This window comes from Podarcis bocagei (genome assembly GCF_964188305.1).
Source record: "Podarcis bocagei genome assembly, chromosome: 5".
In the NCBI taxonomy this organism is placed as follows: Eukaryota; Metazoa; Chordata; class Lepidosauria; order Squamata; family Lacertidae; genus Podarcis; species Podarcis bocagei.
Window position 1 is genome coordinate 63,461,220 of NC_138129.1, and position 17,949 is coordinate 63,479,168.

General features: G+C 45.6%; 1 protein-coding gene across 1 annotated transcript in view; it reads right to left on the minus strand.

The window, feature by feature from the left end:
- The window catches only part of KANK4 (KN motif and ankyrin repeat domains 4), a 63,872-nt gene extending 50,808 nt beyond the window's left edge, over window positions 1–13,064 (minus strand). Inside the window, exon 1 of the mRNA XM_081193678.1 lies at window positions 13,045–13,064. The gene's annotated coding sequence lies outside the window, so the exon portion shown is untranslated. The remainder of the gene's footprint in view (window positions 1–13,044) is intronic.
- Window positions 13,065–17,949: the final 4,885 nt, after the last annotated feature.

Sequence of the window (17,949 nt, forward strand, 5' to 3'; positions counted from 1 at the left end):
GAACCAGTGCCCCAGTCTTGTTAGAGAGATACTTCCAACAATCCAGTCTTGTGTGAAAACATTCACAAGCCAACTCTCAAAAGACCAGAAACTGTCTAACTTTATTTATTCTAGGTAAGCCTTGCAATCAATAATTTTATTTTTCCTTCCGCTTGTGGACTTGGATAGCTTTTAAAGCATTGTGAAGTTCTTCATGTAAACTTACTGCCAAACCAATTTACCTGGAGTTGCCAAGCTTTAAAAACCATGTGAGCTGTTGTGTGTATACATCAAATGTGTATACAACACACATTATATGTGTATATACCATATATTTAAAGCACATTACCCTGAAAAAGTGCCAAGAACTGTAGTTTACCCCTCACAGAGTCATCAGCACCCTTAAACTACGGTTCCCAAGATTCATGAGGTGTTTGCTTTAAATGTGTGTAATGTATACAGCCATCAGCCATGTAAACAACATACAAGTAGTGCTATGCACTTAGAAGTATGCAGTGTAACTCTGGAATGTGAGGGTTCTTTCAATCAATCAATTTCTTTATTCGACCGATAGTCAGAATTAAAACATTACACAATAATTATAAACTATAACATCATAGGAGATACATAGGTAAGGTAGGGCCACAGAAATAGACCTCTCACAGATAACCCACATCAAAGCATTCAGTTATACGTTTCCGACGCTTGAGTGCCAGGAAAAGAAATTTAGCCACTGACAAGGTTGTTTTCCCAGAAGACTTATTTAGCAGATATGCTGTCTGGATTCCTCTTTGTCGGGAACTGAGCTGGGGTAAGTATGGAGTTATAAGATACTGTCTTAAATCGTTGTAGAAGGGACAGCTCAATAAAATGTGCTCTGTGGATTCTACCTCACCCAATGCACAGTGGCATAATCTCTGGTCATATGGAACTCCTCCATATCTTCCCTTCAGGACCGCCGAGTCAAGAACATTCAGCCTAGCCGCAGTAAATAGTCTGCGGTATTCCACGTAGTGGATATCCGCCAGGTAGCGAGCTGGGGCAGCCCGATACAACTGCTCCCCCAGAAACAACCCAGGTTTCACACGGGCTATGTCCTCCTGTCTGGCAATATCCCTTAATCTTTGCGCGATCACCGCCTTTGCGTGGCTATACGTCATGGACTCTATATAAAGGGAGGACAACCCACACTTCTGCACTTCCTCCACTATCTCCCCTTCCCATGGAGATTTAAAGTTATCCCTCAGAATCAAGGGGGCCAAACCCACCGGTCTGAAACAGAGCTTGAGCCATAGCCATAGCTTCGCTTTCAGGGCCACATACCTAAAGGCTTGGCAACCGGTTTCCAATCTCATGATCGCGCCTGCCACGGAGGGGGGGATCCTGAGTATGGCCCTGAGGAATTGGGTTTGGATAGATTCCAATTTTTCAAAATCCCTACGTGAGCCCAAGGCAATGCCCACCAGCAGAAGAGGGAGGACTTTCATTTTAAAGAGACGTAAGGCAACATTGACAGTCTGTGCCTGTTTCTTGGAGTACAGGGTTCTAATCGCCAGGGCTGCTTTGGATGCGTTCGAGGCTATGTATTCTCTGTGCGCCAGGAAGGACCTATTTGATCTTACAACCTGACCCAGGTATTTGAAGCAACTGACCTGCTCTAAAGGAATACCATTAATTGACCATAAATTAGGTTTCGGTCGAGCAGCAAAGACCATTATTTTGGTCTTGGCATAATTTAATTGGAGCTTGTGTTGGGTCTCATATTCATGAAGAGCTCGAAGCATCCTCCTTAATCCGATGGGGGAGGTAGCTAATAGGGCGGCATCGTCCGCATACAGTAGGACATTTAAGGCTCGTCCTGCCAGTTTTGGTGGATGGAAATCAGCATTTGCCATATGCACCACTAGCGAATTAATATAGAAGTTAAACAGAGCAGGGGCAAGCAAACAGCCCTGTCTTACCCCCCTAGTGGTGGCAACCGGATTGGAGACTAGCCCCTTACTATCTATCCTAATCCTCAAGAGGGTATTTGTATGCAAATTAATAATCAGCAAGAGAAGGCGGCGGTCGATAGATGTCGCTGCCAATTTTGTCCATAGCTGGTTCCTGGGAATTAGATCAAAGGCCTGCTTAAAGTCTATAAAGGCGACGTGGAGGGCTTTTAGGCCATTGCCAGCGTACTTGGTGGCCAAGTGATTTAGGATTAAGATTTGGTCTGTTGTTGATCTTCCGGGGCGGAAACCCGCCTGCTCCTCTGCGATGATATTGTTGCTTTCCATCCAGGTCGTTAATTTGTTAAGTAGAAATCTTGAATAGATCTTCCCAATAACATTTAGCAGGCTAATTGGTCTAAAATTGGCCGGGTCTGTGCGCGGCCCTTTCTTGTGAATTAACACAATCAGTGCAGAGTTCCAGCTTGGAGGAAATTGTGCTGTTTTGTTTATATAAGTAAAAAGAGCTGCTAGAGGTGGACACCACCAATCCTTATTGGCTTTAATAACATCTATGGAAATAAGATCGTCTCCGGGTGCCTTGCCCGCCTCAAATTGGCCTATAAGTGTTTCCACTTCAGAGCAGGTAACAGGATCCCACTCTGGCAAGGGGGCCAAATCTAACCTTCCTCCGCTGGGTGCATGAGCTGCATATAAATCGGAGAAGAAGCTTTCCCAGGTGTCAGCTGAAATTTGAGGTTCTATCCTTGACAACGGTCTACCCAGGTATTTGGAAATTTGGTGCCAAAAGGAGGAGGGATTTCTATTTTCTGCAGCTTTTAGAAGGTTCTTCCAATCATTTCTTTCTGCCGCAAGCTTCTTTTCCTTTAATAGTGCTTTATACCTTCTCTTGAGGTTCATAAGGTGACTGCTAGGTGCGGGGTCATTTGATGCCCTATATGCCAAGAATTCGTTATATAGGTTGTTCTTGAAGAGTCTACATTCCTCGTCAAACCACTTTTTATGAGAGAAATGGTTACTATTCATTACCGGGGTCTTAGCCAACGAAGGTTTTAGCAGTTCTACTAAATTGTCATATATTGGCAGTGGCTCAACTGCCTGGATAAGGGAGTCCCTTGTCTCTTGCAGTTGGTCAGACCAAAGGAGTTCATTTATCCGTTGAGCCATATTGTCGGTCCATTTTAGGGCAGTGGGCCTCATCTGAAGCTGGTTATTTGTAATAGGCACACAGGAATAGGTAGCCAATTCTCCATCCAGGGTCAGAGAAAGTTCTAATGGAAAATGGTCACTTTCCAGCCTCGTTACCACCCTAAAGTTGGAAATTTTGGGAATTAGGTCTACTGATGTCCAAATAAAGTCTATGGTAGAGGCTCGGGAGCCTGACCAGAAAGTAAATTCGGCAGGGTAATCAGAACTGAGAGCTCCGTTTAAAAGGTGAAAATTAAGAGCCATCAAGGTTTGTCTACATTTAAAACCTGCATATGTAGCAACACTGTCTTTAAAATTCCTAGGTAAAAGGTCTGAGGTTAAAATGGGTAGTGAGGGATATTTATTATACTTAGCAAATAATGATTTATCATAGTGAGACAATCGGCCATTGAAATCTCCTGCAACTAGGAAGGTGGCTTCAGGATATTTCTCTAGGAGAGTTTCAAGAGTCTGTTGAATTTCCCTCCATCTTTGGTCCACCAGGTTTTTCTTATAGATTGGGTGCAAATAAACATTAATCACCACAAACACTTTCTCCGCTGTTTGTGTGTAATGTATACAGCCATCAGCCATGTAAACAACATACAAGTAGTGCTATGCACTTAGAAGTATGCAGTGTAACTCTGGAATGTGAGGGTTCTTTCCTATACAGTTGTACCTTGGATACTGAACGCCTTCCAATTCAAACGTTTTGGCTCCCGAACGCCGCAAACCCGGAAATGAGTGTTCCAGTTTGCAAACGTTCGTTGGAACCCAAACATCCGACACAGCTTCCGATTGGCTGCAGGACTTCCGAGGTACAACTGTATTTGCAACCCTCAGCCTCCAAACTTTTGCATATACTTCAGTGGGATTAATTCAGAGCAAGTGTTTCAATGCTATGTTTTAAAATCCTTCTTTTAGGAAAAATGAGTTTATAGTTCTCCCAAAGTCATTTTCAATTGCCTTTGTTTTAGTTCCATTTTCCGGCTCGCAATTTATTTTCATCTGGTGCTCAGCGTGCAAAGGTTTAAGATTAAGGCTGTGCATATTTCCGTCTAAAAACAGAATGAAAAATTAAGCAATATTTTGCAGGCAGACGTAGCTATTGATAGATGTCTCAGAGAAATTGGAAACCAGCATGCTGTACCTCAGCCAGACAGAGTGATATTTATATTTGTTATAAAAAGCTATTTCATGAGGAGCATGTATTAAACTGAGCACATGGCTATACCGTTCAGAATTGGCTGAAGAATCTGAAGTGCAGTTATAACGAAGTCCCACTAATTTCAGTAGAACTTTCACCAGTTAAAATGCATTTAAGATGACACATTGTGAGCTGCAACATTAAATGTACTTGTTAGGTGTTATGTACTGAGTTGAATAGGATCCAAACTGAAGCAGTCTGATTGGTCCTAGAACAATAGGATCCAAATTGCAGCAGTCTGATTAGTCCTAGAACAATAGGATTCAGAATGCAGCAGTCTGATTGGTCCTAGAACAATGCAGCAGTATGATTGGTTGGCAGGAACCACCCAATCCTGCTCCAGATAGAAGTGAATCCACAACCTGATTGGCTTACAGTAGAATTCCGGAATTAGCCAATCATGTGGAGCTCATCTCTCCTCCCAGTTGAACGACGTGGCCCAGGGAGAGAGGGAAAAATAGTGGAAGTGAACAGCTGGCTTCGCAGATGGTGTAAACAGGAACGGTTTGGATTCTTAGATCACGGACTGCAGTTTCTTGAAGATGGACTTCTGGCAAGCGATGGGCTGCACCTCACAACGGTTGGGAGAAATGTTTTTGCCAAAAATCTCAGAAGCCTCATCAGGAGGGCTTTAAACTGACTAATGTGGGGGAGGGAGACAGTGCTCCTGAAGGTAGGAGCCTATCAATTGATGAAGATGATCATCCAAATGTCATAGACCAAATGGAGCAAACAGCACGCAGACCTAGTGGTGGGAGGAAAAAATCCTTAAATAAGAGACACGGGGGAATGATTAATGGACTTCAATGTCTGTACACTAATGCGCAAAGCATGGGAAATAAACAAGATGAGCTTGAGCTCTTGGTACAGCAAACTAAATATGACATAATAGGCATCACTGAAACCTGGTGGGATAAGTCCCATGATTGGAATGTAATAATGGGGGGATACAATCTATTTCAGAGAAACAGACCAGACAAGAAAGGAGGAGGAGTGGCGTTATATGTCAGGGATGTGTATACCTGTGAAGAGATCCAAGATTCAGAACCTCAAAGCCAAAGTGAGAGCATTTGGGTCAAAATTAAGGGAGAGAAGAATAACAGGGACCTCATTGTGGGAGTTTACTATAGATCCCCAAACCAAACGGAGGACATAGATGATGCCTTCCTGGAACAGATGGCCAAGCATGCAAAAGGAAGGGAGATAGTAGTAATGGGGGACTTCAATTACCCGGATATTTGTTGGATGTCAAACTCAGCCAAGAGCATAAGGTCAAACAGATTCCTCACTGGCCTTGCAGACAACTTCATTGTCCAGAAAGTGGGAGAAGCAACAAGAGGAACAGCCATTTTAGATCTGGTCCTAACCAATGTTGATGATCTGGTTAGTGGGGTAGAAGTGGAAGGATCATTAGGCGCGAGTGATCATGCTCTTCTGAAGTTTACTATACAGCGGAAAGGAGCAGCCAAGCATACTAGGACTCAATTTCTTGACTTTAAGAAAGCTGACTTCATAAAACTTAGGGAAGTGCTGGGTGGGATCCCATGGACAGTAATACTAAAAGGAAAGGGAGTTCATGATGGCTGGGAGTTTGTTAAGAGGGAGATACTAAAAGCACAACATCAGGCAATACCAATGAGACGGAAACATGGAAGGTGCCTAAAGAAGCCAGGGTGGCTATCTCAAGAACTTTTAACTGAGTTAAGATTAAAAAAGGATGTGTACAAAAAATGGAAAAGGGGGGAAACCACCAAAGAGGAATTCAAACAAATAGCCAGCACGTGTAGACACAAAGTCAGAAAAGCTAAAGCACAGAATGAACTCAGGCTTGCTACAGAGGTTAAAAGCAACAAAAAAGGCTTCTATGGGTATGTTCGTAGCAAAAGGAAGAACAAAGAAACAGTGGGGTCACTCAGAGGAGAAGATGGTGAAATGCAAACAGGGGACACAGAAAGGGCTGAACTTCTCAATGCCTTCTTTGCCTCAGTCTTCTCCGATAAGGAAAACAATGCCCGACCTGAAGAATTTGGAGCAAATGATTCAGCAAAGGAAACACAGCCCAGAATAACTAAGGAGATAGTACAAGAATACTTGGCCAGTTTAGATGTATTCAAGTCTCCAGGGCCAGATGAACTGCATCCAAGAGTATTAAAAGAACTGGCAGATGTGATCTCAGAACCACTGGCAGTCATCTTTGAGAATTCCTGGAGAACAGGCGAAGTCCCGGCAGACTGGAGGAGGGCAAATGTTGTCCCTATTTTCAAAAAGGGGAAAAGAGAGGACCCAAATAATTACCGCCCAGTCAGTCTGACATCAATACCAGGGAAGATTCTGGAGCAGATCATTAAGCAAACAGTCTGTGCGCACCTAGAAAGGAATGCTGTGATCACCAATAGTCAGCATGGATTTCTGAAAAATAAGTCATGTCAGACTAACCTGATCTCGTTTTTTGACAGAATTACAAGCCTGGTAGATGAAGGGAATGCAGTGGATGTAGCCTACCTTGATTTCAGCAAGGCATTTGACAAGGTGCCCCATGATATTCTTGTAAAGAAACTGGTAAAATGCGGTCTTGACTATGCTACCACTCAGTGGATTTGTAACTGGCTGACTGACCGATCCCAAAGGGTGCTCATCAATGGTTCCTCTTCATCCTGGAGAAGAGTGACTAGTGGGGTGCCACAGGGTTCTGTCTTGGGCCCGGTCTTATTCAACATCTTTATCAACAACTTGGATGATGGACTCAAGGGCATCCTGATCAAATTTGCAGATGACACCAAACTGGGAGGGGTGGCTAACACCCCAGAGGACAGGATCACACTTCAAAACGACCTTGACAGATTAGAGAACTGGGCCAAAACAAACAAGATGAATTTTAACAGGGAGAAATGTAAAGTATTGCACTTGGGCAAAAAAATGAGAGGCACAAATACAAGATGGGGGACACCTGGCTTGAGAGCAGTACATGTGAAAAGGATCTAGGAGTCTTGGTTGACCACAAACTTGACATGAGCCAACAGTGTGACGCGGCAGCTAAAAAAGCCAATGCAATTCTGGGCTGCATCAATAGGAGTATAGCATCTAGATCAAGGGAAGTAATAGTGCCACTGTATTCTGCTCTGGTCAGACCTCACCTGGAGTACTGTGTCCAGTTCTGGGCACCACAGTTCAAGAAGGACACTGACAAACTGGAACGTGTCCAGAGGAGGGCAACCAAAATGGTCAAAGGCCTGGAAACGATGCCTTATGAGGAACGGCTAAGGGAGCTGGGCATGTTTAGCCTGGAGAAGAGGAGGTTAAGGGGTGATATGATAGCCATGTTCAAATATATAAAAGGATGTCACATAGAGGAGGGAGAAAGGTTGTTTTCTGCTGCTCAAGAGAAGCGGACACGGAGCAATGGATTCAAACTACAAGAAAGAAGATTCCACCTAAACATTCGGAAGAACTTCCTGACAGTAAGAGCTGTTCGACAGTGGAATTTGCTGCCAAGGAGTGTGGTGGAGTCTCCTTCTTTGGAGGTCTTTAAGCAGAGGCTTGACAACCATATGTCAGGAGTGCTCTGATGGTGTTTCCTGCTTGGCAGGGGGTTGGACTCGATGGCCCTTGTGGTCTCTTCCAACTCTATGATTCTATGATTCTATGATTCTATGATTCCATTGTGTAAATAATGTATATAAAGCAGATACTGTGAGGGGACTTTCATTCATTCCTCCTCACCACTATGAGCTGAATAAAGAGCATGAAATCACTTTGCGACTCCGAGTATATTTCACTGGCGACGAAGGTGGGATCCCGCTGAGCTGACTGCCACACACAGCACCGCAGCACCGCCACCTGCCACACCGCTGCCTCGCACCGTGTATCCAGGCTTCAGCTCCGGGACACAAGGAACTCAGAATGGCAACCGACAGCAGCTTCTCGCCATTCAACCCAGCATCTGGAGACTGGGAAGCGTACGCCTCCCGTTTCACCTTCCTCCTAGAAGCCAAAGGGGTCACCGACGAAGAAGACGCCAAGAAGAGGGCGATATTCTTCAGCGTCTGCGGAGAGATGTTTGAAATCGCCCGGGCTCTCCTTGCGCCTGAAGACGTCGCTACTGTTCCATACAAAACAATAATGGAACAGCTGAAGGGGCACTTTTCGCCGCAGCCCTCAGTGGTGGCTCGTCGAAATGCCTTCTACGCAAAGCGACAAGCCCCTGGGGAAACCGTAACTGGGTTTGTGACCTCTCTCCGCCAAGCCGCCCGGTTCTGCAACTTCTCAGAGCTGGAGAACATGCTTCGTGACCGCCTCGTCGGTGGCCTGAAGGATGAGAAGCTGCAACGACGCCTCTACGCTAAGAAGGACCTAACGTTCCAGGTCGCTCTGGAGGAGGCCCTGGCAACGGAAGCTGCCGAGAGGTCGACGCAAGAGGCACGGCCGAGCCTGCCATCCCAACCGAGGGTCCACCACGAAGACCTCACCGACGACTCAGGATCCGACAGGGAGGAGGTGCACCGAGTACAGCAGCGCACTCAAGCAGCGCACAGACCACAGCTGCCTCGACGAGAAGGAGGAAACTGCGCAAGCTGCGGGGAGAGTCACGAGAGGAGGACCTGCCGTTTCCGCAACGCAGAGTGCAGGCAGTGCAGAAAATCGGGACACATCGCCCGGGTGTGTCGGGCTCGGCCCACCCAACACCAGGCATCAGATGACCAACCCAAGAGCCCCAGGTCCCGGGGCCCAACGCACCAAGGCAACTCGACGGAGCTCCCGGACTGCCAGGTATACCAGTTGCCCCACCCCAACGTAGAGAAAATTTATGTAGAGGTACAGATAGAGGGGGCCCCATGCCGCATGGAGCTTGACACGGGTTCAACTCTATCCATAATCTCGGCAAAGACCTTAAGGAAACTGTGTCCTACTGGGGGTCCCAAACTCAGGCCGGCCCCATTCACCCTACGGGACTTCCAGAAACGTAAGGTCCCCACAATGGGCGTGGGGACCTTCAGGGTGCAATACCGAGGGCGGACGCGGCAACTGGACTTGCTTGTGGTCAACGGCCTCTACATTAGCTTACTGGGGTTGGCATGGTTTGGACCACTGGGGCTAGCTGTCACCGGGGTGAACCACACTAGCTTACAAGTGGATGTGGACGCCATATGCAAGGAATTTCCAGGGGTTTTCGACGGGAAATTGGGACAGTATACGGGCCCCCCCATTGCGCTACAGCTTGACCCCGCAGTACGACCAGTCAGGCTCAAGGCCCGCCGGGTCCCGTTCGCCTTGAAACCCCGTATAGACGAGGAATTGGACCGACTCGTGGAGTGCTGGAGCCGGTGCCTAATGCCCCCTGGGAAACTCCAATCGTCACACCCGTCAAGCCTAATGGTTCGGTCCGCATCTGCGCAGACTACAAATGTACCATAAACAAGGCCCTCACGGCCCACGCATACCCAGTGCCAGTGGTCAGCCATGTCCTTGCCACCCTGGCTGGGTCGAAAATTTTTGGCAAGCTGGACTTGGCCCAAGCATATCAACAGCTGCCAGTAGATGAGGCCACAGCAGAGGCACAGACGATTGTGACGCACAGAGGAGCGTTCAGGGTAAAGCGGCTGCAATTCGGGGTCAGCGTGGCACCAGGCATATTCCAGAATCTAATGGACTCTCTCCTTAAAGGGACTCCTGGTGTCACCCCCTTCTTCAATGATGTGTTGATTGCCGGGCCCACACCAGAGGAGTTTGAGGACCGCCTCCGCACCGTTCTGCACCGTTTCCAGACGGCTGGTCTCAAGTTGAAGCGGGAAAAATGTCTACTAGGAGTGCCTCAGGTGGACTTTCTGGGATTTATGGTGGACGCAGAAGGGGTCCACCCGACTGGGGACAAGGTACGGGCCATTTGTGATGCCCCAGCGCCCAAGAGCAAGACTGAACTTCAGGCCTTCTTGGGACTATTGAACTTTTACCATTCCTTCCTTCCCCACAAGGCGGCGGTAGCGGAGCCCCTACACAGACTCCTGGACAAGAGGGCCCCTTGGGTGTGGGGCCAGCGCCAGGAGGCCGCATTCCAGGCAGTCAAGGACTTGCTTGTCTCAAACTCTGTCTTGGCACACTTCGACGAGAGGCTGCCGGTGGTGCTAGCATGCGACGCCTCACCCTATGGCATTGGCGCTGTCCTGGGGCACCAACTCCCAGATGGAAGAGAGGTACCAGTAGCGTACTTTTCCCAGACACTCAACGCAACCGAGCGGAACTACTCGCAAATTGACAAGGAGGGTCTGGCAATCGTGAAGGGAGTAAAAAAATTCCATGATTTCTTGTATGGGCGGCCCTTCACCGTGGTGACTGACCACAAGCCGTTGCTTGGCTTGTTTGCCCCCGAAAAGCAGACCCCCCAAGTGCTGTCTCCTCGCGTCCTCAGGTGGTCAATTTTCCTTGCCAGCTACCAGTATGCACTGATTCACCGACCTGGGAAGGCGATTGGCCATGCGGACGCCCTCAGCAGGCTACCACTACCGGAAACAGGCCCTGACCCAGCACCTGCACAAGAGGTTATGAGCCTGGAGCTGCTTCCCGACCGCCCCATTCAGGCACAAGAAGTTGCACACCATTCCAAGAAAGATAGGGTCATCTCCCGGGTCCTGGACTGGGTGTGGAGGGGATGGCCCAGCAGCAGCCCCGGGCCAGAATTCGCCGGCTACACAACCCGCAAACATGAACTGTTGGCCCACAAGGGGTGCCTGTTATGGGGAAGCAGAGTCGTTGTTCCCCAGCCCCTCCGCAAAAGGGTCCTCACAGCCCTACACGAGACACATCCAGGGGTAGTAAGAATGAAGGCCCTTGCCAGGAGTTATGTGTGGTGGCCGGGGATCGATGGAGAGATAGAGGCCTGGGTCAAACACTGCCAGGCCTGCCAAGAATCCCGCCCAGATCCCCCAAGGGCCCCAGTCCAGTCCTGGGAGTCCGCCCGAGCACCATGGTCACGCCTGCAGGTGGATTTCGCTGGCCCCTTTCAGGGGAAAACATTCTTCATAGTGGTGGACTCCTACACCAAATGGCTGGAAGTCGCACTGGTACCGTCCACTTCCACGTCCGCAGCCATCCGGGTACTACGCAGGCTGTTTGCAACCCCCGGAACTTCGAGGCCCAGGACCCAGTGTACGCAAAGAATTTTGGGGCAGGCCCAGCATGGGTACCCGCCACAGTCACCAGGGTCACTGGCCCAGTGTCGTACGAGGTGCTAACGGATGGGGGGCAATGCTGGCGCCGCCACTGCGACCAGATACGGCGACGATTCCCGGGAGAAACCCAGGAGGAGGACAGGTCAGAGGAGTCCCAAGGGAACAGCGGGGCAGTGAGGCCCATAGAGCAGGAGGGGCCAGCAGGAGAGGCAGAATCAGTAAATACAGAGAGGACCCGTGAGGCCGAAAGGACACCAGAACCAGAACCACGACTGAGCGAGCCGGTTGCACCAGACCAAACAACCCCATCACAGCCAGCATCCTTGGAACACGAGCCAGAACCTGGAGCCCGGACCAGGGAACACCCCAGGCCGCAACGCACACGTAGGCCGCCGGCGTACCTCGAGGACTATGAATGCGACCTCCCGGGCAGGACTGGAACTTAGAGGGGAGGGGTGTTATGTACTGAGTTGAATAGGATCCAAACTGAAGCAGTCTGATTGGTCCTAGAACAATAGGATCCAAATTGCAGCAGTCTGATTAGTCCTAGAACAATAGGATTCAGAATGCAGCAGTCTGATTGGTCCTAGAACAATGCAGCAGTATGATTGGTTGGCAGGAACCACCCAATCCTGCTCCAGATAGAAGTGAATCCACAACCTGATTGGCTTACAGTAGAATTCCGGAATTAGCCAATCATGTGCAGCCCATTGTGTAAATAATGTATATAAAGCAGATACTGTGAGGGGACTTTCATTCATTCCTCCTCACCACTATGAGCTGAATAAAGAGCATGAAATCACTTTGCGACTCTGAGTATATTTCATTAGGGAATAAAGCATGGCCGATAATCGGGGATAATGGGAGTTATAGCCCAACAACATCTGGCCACAGGTTTCCCATTCTTGCCCTAGTCTAAGAGTCATGGCTAGCTACCAATACTTTGGTCAATGCTTTCCTATCTTTGTGCTTTTTTACATTATAGTTTATAAATACAAAACCAACAGCTTATAAAATACGTGGAGAATAACAGTAGCAAATACAAAAAGATGTGTGACAAAAAGAGCAGAAGGAAAAAACTAGTGTTACTGTCTTCTCTTGCTTCCTTGAGTGGTGAGAAGTTCCAGGGGCAGCACTATGGGATTCATTTTAATTTTGACAAGAGACCACTGCAGACAAATGGTGCCTTTGTAGTATTCCTTCCAATTATAAATATACAAGCAGAACACAGTGGAGGCAGACAGGTGCTCCTTTAGCGGGCAACACAGCTGCTAATTCCTCATGATTCCCAGAGAGCAGCTGCTGCTGCTGCTGCCCTCTCCAAGGCTGCAACACCTCTGTTTAGCTAACTCCAGCTGCCTCTTCTCAAAATTCTAACTGCAAAATGCTTTATTTTACCTAGCACAGTCCTTGCACTGCGCTGTCTCCGATTCCAACCCAATTGGGGATTTTCCCATTCAGGGAACCATCCACTGGTACTGAGAACTGTTAAGGTTCTTAAGTCTCTGACAACTACTATGTGACAGTTCAGACAACTCATCGTGGGAAAACTCACCTAATGTCATTGCCCCTTCCAAACGAGGCTTGGCTGCCATTACTGAAATGGATCACACTTGCAAGTTTCCCGAGGAAAAGAAAATTAGACAAGTTAACAAGAATTAAGAGCACACAGGATAAATAATATATTTAGAAATGCGTCTCTCTTCCTTCAGGTCAGATTCCCTTTAGTGAATGAAAGACAGCATGTACCCCTTCCACAAAGCCGTTGCCCCAAACTCAGGTACATGCTTGCACAAGATCGATTTTTCTTCAGATAGCAAGCTTCTGTTCTGTCACTCACCAACATAAATTAGAATTTCTCCGACAATGGGCTCTCCTCATTATGTCATCAAATTTCTAAAATGGAGTTTCACTAACAAGTAAGGTTCTGGAGGTCCATTCTTAACCCTGAAACTGTTCTTAACCTGAAGTACCACTTTAGCTAATGGGGCCTCCCGTTGCGTCACCACACAATTTCTGTTGTCATCCTGAAGCAAAGTTCTTAACCCAAGGTACTATTTCTGGGTTAGGGGAGTCTGTAACCTGAAGCATCTGTAACCTGAAGCGTCTGTAAGCTGAGGTACCACTGTACAGGCATTCAGCAATCAACTTGTTTTTCCCCCTCTCAGCTGATCTTGACTATACAAATGCTTGGCATTTAAAACCTGCAGGACATTTATTCCTAAGTTCTGTAATGTAGCCTCAAGCCCAACCCTTCTGCTGTAGAGAGGTTATAAAAAATAATAACCCTTCAAAAAAAAACCACCACTGCAAAAATACATTTCCTCCTATTGGTCACAAAAAGTTTTATTTGTCTGTGAATTCTGCTTAGGCCTCCTTTCAAAATGCCAGTGTAGTTCCAGGTGTGTTTTTTTAGATGTCACTTTCCCAACAGCATCTTTTGTCATTGTTGACAGGTACGTTTATTTTTGTTCTAATAGAGGAATTCTCACCAGTCTCAAATATGAGGATTCAGAAAGATGATGATGATAATAATTTATTATTTATACCCTGCCCATGTGCCTGGGTTTCCCCAGCCACTCTGGGCGGCTTCCAACAAAGTATTAAAATACAGTAATCCAGTAATAAAATACAGTAAAGATAGCGTACGCTATTCAAATTATTAAAAATGTGTTTATGGTCGGCCAACGCTATTTACTTGATGACTTGTACTTCTGTTTGTGGAACAAATTTGTGTTAGTAGAGACTCCTGCTTAGGGTTGCCATATTCCCAAAAGTGAAATGGGGAGAAATGTGACTCTAGGCATATATTCATGAAAGTTCCAGTAAAATTGTTTCCCATTAAGGTGATTATTTGCGGGGGTCTTTCTATCCTAGGCCCAGAAATGGGGGGTGGGGAGAAAAATGTTCCTTACTACTGGCAATAAAGAGTCAAGGTGCACCAGGATTTCTTCACGTTGTGAACTCTCAGCTGTCGTGTGTAGGGAATTCCAGAAGCATCTCCATCACTCAGAAAGCAGAACCCTGACTGGCAGTGGGCCAGGATCCAAAACTAATTCCTTAAGCCAGGTTGCCTTTTCACTTGCTTCTTTGGAAACAGCAGCCCCTAATACCACATGACAAACTACATTTAAAATTGAAGGGTCTTGCTGAAACAGTGTGTGCTACTACATGGGGATAAGATTGAATCTCGGAACCAAACTATTGAATGCACTTGCATTGTCTGAAACATGGTGGTGCTCTATTTTTTTGTTATCATCTTTTCTGTTTAGTTCAAGCTATACGATTGGGTTAGCTTGCTTGTATTATTTTATACTATGTTTCATTTAAGTTGTTAAATTATGTTAGTGTTGTATTGTTTTTATACAAATCCAGGTTAGTTTTTTGTATTTATTGATAATATGTTTACGTACTTCTGTTTCTAATACATTCTTGGAATCAATTTTATTGTTTATATGTTGTGAGCCGCTTTGGGCACAGTTTTGTAGAAAAGTGGAATATAAATAAACAGATGATGATGATGATGATGATGATAAGTTGTTTAAAGGAAGAGGTGTCCACTGGCTTAGAATAATGCACTAGCCCTTTAGATCCTGGTCACGGCTGCATACCCTCCAACATTTCTCCAATGAAAATAGGGGCATCCCATTCCACAATGTTAATTTTACTATTTATACCAGCACATCTTACAGAGTTGCCCCAGCCACTCTGGACAGCTTCCAGCATATATAAAAACATAATAAAACACTTAAAAAACTTCCCTATACAGGATTGCCTTCAGATGGCTCAGGGCTTAGAAAATTCCATACCCTCCAACATTTATCCAATGAAAATAGGGACATCCTAAGGAAAAGTGGGACATTCTGAGATCAAATCAGAAACCGGGACGGCTTCTCAAAATCAGGGATGTCCCTGGAAAATAGGGACACTTGGAGGGTCTGTGGCTGTTAGAGCAATCCTATACATGACTATACTGTACGCAAAGTAATGCGTACAAAAATGAATATAACAGGGTAAGGGCTGAAACAAAATCCATGCATTATTGAGAGGAACATACAAAAATGCATTATATTAGGGGAAACTGTATACTAAAATGTGCTAATATTAAAACGTAATATATTTATATTTAATATATTTATTTGCTGCCCATCTGCCCCAGCCACTCTGGGCAGCTTTCAACAAATTATTTAAAAAACCCAACCATTAAAAACTTCCCTATACAGGGCTTCTAAAAGTCAGGTGTTTATTTTCTTAACATCTGGCAGGAGAAATTCAACACTAAAATGCTGATGGATTTTCACGAGGACTTTTTATCAAAACACTTTTCAAACTGATGTAGAAATGTGGAGAACTAAATTTTGCAAAGCGGGAAAAATGAAAAACTCAGAGAAACCAAACCTACATAATTTGCCCATTCCTGGCTATCATGCACTTGATTTGTCTGAGAGATTACTGAGAAAATGTGTGTATCTTTTTTTGATGTACGACTGAAGTGTGCCTCTAATTTACTTTAATGCGAGGACTATGCTGCAGTTAGGGACGCGGGTGGCACTGTGGGTTAAACCACAGAGCCTAGGACTTGCTGATCAGAAGATCGGCAGTTCAAATCCCTGCGACGGGGTGAGCTCCCGTTGCTCAGTCCCTGCTCCTGCTAACCTAGCAGTTTGAAAGCACGTCAAAGTGCAAGTAGATAAATAGGTACCACTCCGGCGGGAAGGTAAACGGCGTTTCCGTGCACTTCTCTGGTTCGCCAGAAGCGGCTTAGTCATGCTGGCCACATGACCCGGAAGCTATATGCTGGCTCCCTCAGCCAATAAAGCAAGATGAGTGCCACAACCCCAGAGTCAGCCACGACTGGACCTAATGGTCAGGGGTCCCTTTACCTTTTTATGCTGCAGTTATCCAGTTTGAAAAATGCTGTTCTGTAGTATTAGTACAGTATTGCAAATTAGGCAAGTGCCCTTACTATTTTGTTTTACCACCATGCATACTATTTAACAGCTGGTTCTTGTCTTATAAATTGTAGACCATTACATGAAACAAAACTTCCTGCATTAGCAGAACTCTAGGAGCAAAACAATCTGAAGGCATTTGATCAGAAATTAGGCTACTCTGCCAAAGACAAATGGATTTTGTCACTCTGGCACTTCAGGAAAATCAGAGCATTTTGCAGTCTTTCCAGCTGTGCGGTCTCTACCTAGTGTTGAGGCCTCAGAAGGGAGGTTAATAAAGGAACATATGGTATGTGTACAATTTGCACAGTGTCCACAGAACTCGCACCATAATTTTGACAATGCAGGAAGCCTATTAGATTTATAGGTTTAATGTTGAAATACCCTGGGGCCGAAGTAGGATTTTAAATAGGCTGGGGTTTCCATGGTTTATGTGAAGCAGAGAAACAACTAAAGGTTGCAGGAGACTCTTTTGCAGGGGTAATGCTTTGTAATGGAGACTCCTTTCAGCTCCTTAAAGATTCTGCCTCCCGGAAAGCTGTGCTTTTCAAGTGCTGTGTGTGGTTATTTTTGGCAAAGTATATGGGGAGCTTTTGGTTTTCCAAGTGCAGTTATTTTTGCAGACTGCAGTTATAAAGTTTATAGAATTAGAGCTGGTTTAATCTTATCCATCCATCCATTTTTCATTGCACATACAGGTTTGTCAGGAATTATCAGGAATAATTTCATATCTGAAAATGCTGATACTTTTTAATATTTTAACTGAAACCTCTGTCCTGCAGCTTCTAGTGTGCTAGGCTTAGGAAAGCCAAATGAACTTTTTTACACAGGACAAGTCCTCTATTTGAAAGACTGTCAGGGGATAGTTTTCCATTTGAAAGGTTCTGCAGCCCAAATGTGGTTTAAAGATAATTATAAGAAGGGAAGCCTTAGTGGTTAGCACCTGGACAGCCATGGTGACATATACTCTGTTTCTATTACAGAAATTATTTCTGCATTTGCATCTCTCAATAAGTAAATTGGTACATGCAAATTGTATTCGAAACTACATCTTTTGGGGTGATGTGTACTCTGTCTCCATTGATTCTGGAATAAGATATATGCATGCAACCTGAATGAACACATGTGAAACTAACATAGACCAGAAATAGATTGATATGTCTACCTCTATTGCACACAATTGTATATGTTACCATTGGTACTACCTTCTTACTTAAGTATATCACCTTGAAGCAAGTTTTAGGGTTTATTTTGAACCTTTTTTCCTAACTAAACTGCAAATACAAGGTCAAGAAACCCCTGATAAACCTTTACATTTTTTAAAGTATTTACCTTTTCTACAAACCGGACCCAAGGTAAGCATTTTACTTCTTAGCTTCTATATTTAAAAAATGAAATTGACACTCAGGATCAGTCTTACATTGTGTAGCATGATGGTATGTGAATCTGATGTATCTGTTTCATATTGAATATGAAATATTTACAAAGCTACATCCTCATCTTATGGG